Genomic DNA, 7,311 nt, shown 5'->3' with positions numbered 1-7,311 from the left:
GCTTTCCCTACATCCCACCACTGACAGAGAGACTCAAACTCCCCCTTCAGCTGTCCCCACCTCGCCGGTTACATTAAGCAGTCTATACTCTGAAAGGGGTCCAGACAGCTTGTTCCCAATAGTGGGGTCAGTGGGATTGGATAGGGGCCCCTCTACCTCTCTCCCTCTCTCTGACTGGAGGAGAGAAGTGAAATGATGCCTCTCCTCTGGTCAACAATACTCACCTTGAGAGACTCCACAGCCTGTTGGAGCTCCTTCAGCTCCTTCTCTCTCTCCTGGAATCTCTGCTGGACCTTCTGCTGACTCATTCCCAGCTGCCTCTGTGGAGAATCACTCTTCAATGAGCTATCAAGCTTTATTTGTCCAGTAGATCAATAGTATAGTTATGTGACATAGGGCCCGTAGAGAGGAAGGTCTAAAATTTTGATGGTCGATTTACAACATGATATTTATATGTTGCTATGTGAATGATTCTAGTTTTTATGGTAGACGTACATGTATCAAGGGGTTGAGACTGAACTTTGAACTCCTAAAAGGGCATTCGGAATGATAATAGTGTTTGACTTCAGAAAATGGTGATACATTGGGAGCAAACCCAATATACTCAAGGTTTGTGTTCATATTTGTTCTGCCGTGGATTGATTTCATTTGAATGATCTCATATTCAAACAGCCTTAGTTCCTACTGTATCTTTAATTATTTGTTTATCAGACAGTCACCAACAAGTTGTTCTGGTCTTACCTGTTTCTCAGTCCTCTCTGCTGCAGCAGCCACTGTATCATGGCCTTTATGTTCATCCATCACACACTGATAACAGATACACTGCTGATCGGTACGACAGAAAACCTCCAGCAGTTTGTCATGATGAGAGCAGATCTTCTCCTGTAGTTGTGCAGTGGCTTTGACCAGCTTGTGCTTCTTGAAAGCAGGAAATTCATAGTGAGGTTGGAGGTGAATCTCACAGTAAGAGGCCAGACACACCAGACAGGACATGAGGGCTTTCTGCTTTTTGGTCCCAGTGCAGAAATCACACGCCACATCTCCAGGTCCAGCATAGCACAGAGCAGGAGGGGGAGCAGCCTGGAGTCCTGTCTTCTTCAGTTTCTCCACCACTTCAGCCAACATGTTATTTTTCCTCAGATTAGGCCTTGGAGTGAAGGTCTGTCTGCACTGTGGACAGCTGTAGACTCCTTTCAGAACATCCTGATCCCAGCTTTCTTTAATACAGCCCATACAGTAGCTGTATCCACAGGCAGTAGTCACCGGATCCTTCAGTGGATCCAGACAGACGGAGCAACAGAACAGTTCCTGATTCTCTGCCATTTTGGTGCTCTCTCCCGTAGGTTAAGCAATGGCAGTGTCAAAGATAACTTTCTGTTCAGTGTCAAAGATGACTTTGTGTTTCATTGAACTCTACACCAGAGGACAGGGAGGGGCTTCCTACTTGACTGTGTACTCTGTATGTAGAGGGGGTGTGGTTTCTTTGATAAGAAGTGTGACAGAGTGTTGGGTAGTAGGCAGAGATAGTTAGTATTTATGTTACATGTATTTGAAATACATATTTTAATTACTTCTGAGTATTTAGTCATTTGAATTATGCTGGGCTGAACTACACTCCAATGTATTTTCAAAATACTAAATACTTTTCAATACCATTTTTTATAGCGGTTCACATCTTGTGGCCCCACTTTCACCCTGCATTAGTATCAGAAGTCTGATAGCACTATGGTGTGATAAGAGCGTCTGCTAAATGAACTAAATATACATGAAAAAAGAACACTTGAAAAGCATGCTGGGTATTAAATTAATGAGCTCTGCACCTGAAAGAAGGCCAATAATAATACCCAGTGTGCTTTGCAATTGTTCATTTTTACATTTACATTTTAGTCATTTAGCAGAGACTCATATCCAGAGAGACTTACCATCAGTACATTCAACTAAGGTAGATTAACAATCTCATATCACAGTCATAGAAAGTTAAAAGCTGTTTTCTTCCGTCACTGAGAATGTTGTTGTAGTGAAGGTGTGTACTAGCAAATGTATTTACCTGTATGTATTTGTATTTTATCTACATACAACTACAAACGTATTTTGTATTTTAGTTTGATACATTAGTCTTGAGAGTATCTTGTATTTTTAACAAGATCCATTTTTGATGTACAGTATATTTTGCCCATCTCTGTATTGATATATAGTCTCTCAGTGACTAGCTGATTTGGTTATGGCTACCTAGATTCATGTGGAGATCACAGGTCCTGCATTTAATTCCAAAAAGTTTCCCCTCAACCCTGTTTGATATGTTGTCCTCTCAGGTTCTACTGGCTGGTGAACCTGAAGTGGACGGTAGTGTTTCTGGGTATCACCTACATCCAGCAGTCAGTAGCCAACAACCTGCCTACTGACTGCATGGTCCACAACAACCTCATCTTCAGCTCCAAGAAAGGTAACACATCCTCAACCTCATCTTCAGGTCCGCGCCAAGGAGAACAACGGGGGGCGCTACAGTGAGACGCACATGGAGAACGTCAAGGTCCTGGCCAGGCTCTTTCCCCTGTACCTCTTGCAGATACTGTACCGAGCCTGCATCACTCAGGCAGGTCAATGTAATGGAGAACATCAGGGCTCTACACTGACATGCTTCAAAGGAGATAAAACAGGCAAATCTATCATGTTTATTTATGCTCCATGAAGTTGTCCTAGAATCTGTTGTTACCCTGACCTCTCCCACAGATTCCATCAGGTTACTACATTCAGACCATGAACTCTAACCTGCACCTGAACAGCTTCCTCCTGCCCATCGGTGCCATGAACGTCATCAGCATCCTACCTCTGCTGCTGCTGGCCCCTCTCATGGAGTGTGTCACCTCCTGCTACCTGTCCATGGAGAAAACACCCTTCTCCCACGCCAGAGTCATCAGTAAGCACACACACACACACACACACACACAGACAGACACAGATACACGCACACAGATACACACACGCACCGCACAGATACACAGACTGACACACAGATGCACAAATACCATCCACATCAATGAGCCAGTCAATGTTAATGTCTCTCTCTCGTCCTCTCTCTCTGTTTCTCTCCCTGTCCCCTCCCTCCTCTCTTCTCTCAGTGCTGGATCATGCGTGTGCGGCCCAGTCTGTCCTGGTAGCGGGCCTGTCTGAGGTCCACAGGAAGGGCTATCCTCTGACGGAGCAGGCCCTGTCAGGGAAGGTGCTCCAGGTGTCCGCCATGGCATGCTTCCAGCTGGCTCCCCAGTACATCCTACTGGGGCTGGCTGAGGCCCTCGCCACCCCCGCCTGGGAGTGACAGAGAGCCAGCACGTATTTCTGACACACCTATTGCTGCTACACTGTTCGTACACAGAGACAAACTGGGTTGGAGATTTACAATGTCAATGGACACCATATGTAGTTGAGATGAAGTTAGAATGTGGAGTGTTGGAACCAACTGCCAACATGGAGGATAGTATTGTGAACTCTGGAAGCTAGGGTTAGGATGACCCCTACTGGTGTATTAGAGACAGACAAGAGACGTTTGAACCAAATGAATGCTTCTTTCTCTTCCCAGCCTTCCTCTCTTCTCTGTTCCAGGCTCTGTGATCTCCTTCCACCTGACACCCAGTCATATCAGAGGCATCTCCTTGCACTTCCTCCCCCTGTGGATATACTGCTACATAGATGACTGGAAATAGCTGATTCATTGTGTCAATCAATTCAATAACAGAGCAATTCCAATGTCATGATGATGAGTTTTATTTTGAAAGATCACATTGATTCAGTAATTGATTCAGAATACAGAATTGTTTGTATTCATACATGTACATGGGTGATTTAAATATTCTCATCTGATCATAAATGGATCAACAATGATCCCAGTTTCTGATTTGACTGGTTTGCCAGTACTACAGTTTACATCAAGAGAAAAAGAGACACATTTACAGAGGATTGCAACAGCCAAGAGGTGATCAGGTAGACAGTAAAAGTCTGAAGCCTGAGTGTCAGTCTGTATGTGCTATCATGCCATCTGTTTAGCAAGACCACTAACAGATATGGGACCAGGCTACAAACAATGTGCTATGTCTAAAGATGTATTTTCTTACAATAATGTTAAAAAAGGGGAATTGAACCAGATCATAGCCCTATTGGAAGACTGTTACAGTTTTTTACAATCACTTTGGCACTAATTTCAGAACCTTGACGTCATTTTTCAAAACTCTAGACACAAAACTGAAAACGGTCATCACTTATAACACAGGCTGTCCAATGTTCAAAACATTGCATTGTGCATTCATATCTTTAAAGAACTCTTGCACTTGCACAATCATTGGTTCAAAAAACAAATGTATTGTGAAATACCAATGAAACGTTAATTTAGATCACCCACACACAAGCAACTGATAGTTTCACTGTGTCATTGTACGAACAATCATTAAATATTGTAGTACAAAATAGGTGATACATGTTTCATTATGGTACTACATGTAAATACATCCCTGTAAAAGTACTGCAGCAGTAGAGAGAATACTACAGACACAGTGGAATCATTGAACAAAATCTGAAATATATTGATGAAAAACAATACAGTACTGTAAAACATCAAATGCAGTGTTCCTCAACTTGCTTGCTTGTACTGTAAAAAGCAAAACATAGGAGTGATTACTGTACTTCTACATTTTCATCAACTCTGTCTTGTGGATTTGGCCACAGGTTCTCATCTACATCACAATGGATGTTTTCATTAGCCAAACATCTTGGAAAAAACCTTCGGGCATGGCGAATCCAGGTCTGACACTGGTCTGCCGTGACATCATTGCATGTGTCATCCATGGCCTGGAGAAGAGTGACTTGTTCATGAGGGCGCCTATCATAAACCTTCCATCTCCATGTGGAGAGAAATTCCTCAATCGGGTTAAGGAAAGGAGAGTATGGGGGTAAATACAGGGTGGTAAATTGTGCATGGGCCTGGAACCATGCTTGCACCATATGAGCATGGTGGAACCTGACATTATCCCACACAATGACATAGGTCACACCATCAGCTCTACAGTCCTGATCGAGCTCATCAAGGAAGGTTACAAGGAGAGCTTCATTATATGACCAATACGAGGTCTGCGTCCCACCACACCATCTTCTGATATAGCCGCACACATGGTAACCCGAGTGGCGCAGTGGTCTAAGGCACTGCATCGCAGTGCTAGCTGTGCCACTAGAGATCCTGGTTCGAATCCAGGCTCTGTCGTAGCCGGCCGCGACCGGGAGACCCATGGGGCGGCGCACAATTGGCCCAGCGTCGTCCAGGGTAGGGGAGGGAATGGCCGGCAGGGGATGTAGCTCAGTTGGTAGAGCATGGTGTTTGCAACGCCAGGGTTGTGGGTTTGATAAAAATAATGTATGCGCAAACTGTAAGTCGCTCTAGATAAGAGCGTCTGCTAAATGACTAAAATGTAATGTAATGTAAATGTAACGTTGGCCCCACATTGTCCAGGTACATGGGATGGTTGCCCGCTGGCCAATGAAATTCCGACCTCTTCTCCTTGTCTTGGCCAGGTTAAAGCCTGCCTCATCCAAATATATGAATTTGTGATGGTTGTCATCAGCATCCAGCTCCATCACCCTCTAAAAAGATATTTACTGATTACTGTACAATGTAGAATTTTATTACAACAGCCATCTTGAAACTGAACATACCTGAACATACTCAGTCCTCATTTGCTTCACTCTGTCTGCATTTCTTTCAAAAGGCAAACGGTATAGTTGTTTTAAAGACATCTGGTGCCTTTTCAGCATGCGTGCAATGGTCGGCAAACTTATGGATTCCACATTGTTAAACATATCTTCATTGTCTAAGATATGCTGCCGATTTTCTGTAAGGCGAATATCATTTCTGGCCCGAACCAAATCGACCACAGCCTGCTCTTGTTGGTCAGTGAGAATTTTGCCTCTGCCTCCCCTATTTGGCCTAGTCTCAATTCTACAGGGAACATTACAGTAATAAGACACTTGGTCACATCACCTACTCTGTGATACACATTGGTATGCAGTCATTTGACAATTGAGAGTAGCATAATGTTTAGTGCATGCTGACGACTTACCGGTTCTCATTGCGGAAAGTTCTGATTATTGAGGCCACGGTTGACCTTCTGAGGTTTGGTTGTATCATTGTAGCCGCCTCACTCATTGTCATGCCATGATTTATGACATGGTCTACAACTATTGCTCGGATTTCATTGCACTCTTTACTGTTGCTGCCGCTGTCTTGGTCCGTGGCCTTGTCCTCTACCACGTTCCCCCACACCTCTCAAACGAGTCCCACGACCACCTCTCAGAAGGGGTGCTTGTCCCCTGCCATTCCTTTGACCAACACGTCTTCCTCCCACCACTGCTTGACCTCTATTGTGACCTGGATCACCTGCCGGCTCCATGTTACAGTACGTATCGCTATGTTGTTGCAAGTGGATCCCAATCAATTATTTATATACTCGTTCCACAAAGTGAACTCAATCATCAGTAACGAGTTGGCAGAATTGGATAAGCAATTACAAGGGCCTGCATCCATACAGTGCAGTACTGTCAATACTGTAAATAGTCTGAAAAGGTGGTACATGGGACCATAGAAACGGTGTCTGATAAAGAATGATGATTAAATATTACATCCATAGATAATGTAGTCTAATTGGTTCATGCTCCACACTAATTGGTGACAATGAATCTCGTTATCTTGAAACTTTCATGATCTAAACATGGAATATTGTTTGTCTGTTTACATACAACTATGCATTAAGAGTAATGCAACAGTTACTTATCATTTTGAGCAGTTGTATCAATTGATAGTTGGATAATTGTAATGAAATGAATAGACACTCATCTGAAATGTAATGTGTGAATTGCCTTTTGAAATAGTAGTACGTTGATGTTAAGTTGTGTCATATTGAACAGGTGATTTTTGTGTAAATGAACAAATGATCTTAGTTTTATGTGTATTGTATCCAAGCAATTGAAAAAAGTGTTAGAGTTTTGAAAAATGTGCATTTTGATCATTGGTTGTGAGTTTTGTGTCTAGAGTTTTGAAAAATGACGTCAAGGTTCTGAAATTAGTGCCAAAGTGATTGTAAAAAACTGTAATATTCGAATGAGGCAACCACTAACATTACAGTATGATATTCTAATATTATAATGCCAGTGAGCAAATCTCCAATCTCCACCCTATTCCCTATGTAGTGCACTACTTTAGATCTGGTCAGAAGTAGCCTAGTGCACTACGTAGGGAACAGGGTGTCATTTGGGCCAGAGTCAGTAACTCCC

General features: G+C 43.1%; 1 pseudogene across 1 annotated transcript in view; it reads left to right on the top strand.

Moving 5' to 3' along the window:
- Positions 1 to 1,789: 1,789 nt before the first annotated feature.
- The window catches only part of LOC311126739 (solute carrier family 15 member 5-like), a 140,091-nt pseudogene continuing 134,569 nt past the window's right edge, over positions 1,790 to 7,311 (top strand). The window contains exons 1-2 of the transcript in view: positions 1,790 to 1,796; positions 2,276 to 2,593. The product of the transcript in view is annotated as a solute carrier family 15 member 5-like (transcript). The remainder of the gene's footprint in view (positions 1,797 to 2,275; positions 2,594 to 7,311) is intronic.

This window comes from Coregonus lavaretus, assembly GCF_964263955.1.
Source record: "Coregonus lavaretus genome assembly, contig: HAP1_SCAFFOLD_894, whole genome shotgun sequence".
NCBI lineage: Eukaryota > Metazoa > Chordata > Actinopteri > Salmoniformes > Salmonidae > Coregonus > Coregonus lavaretus.
This window is presented reverse-complemented; position numbering and strand designations above follow the sequence as displayed.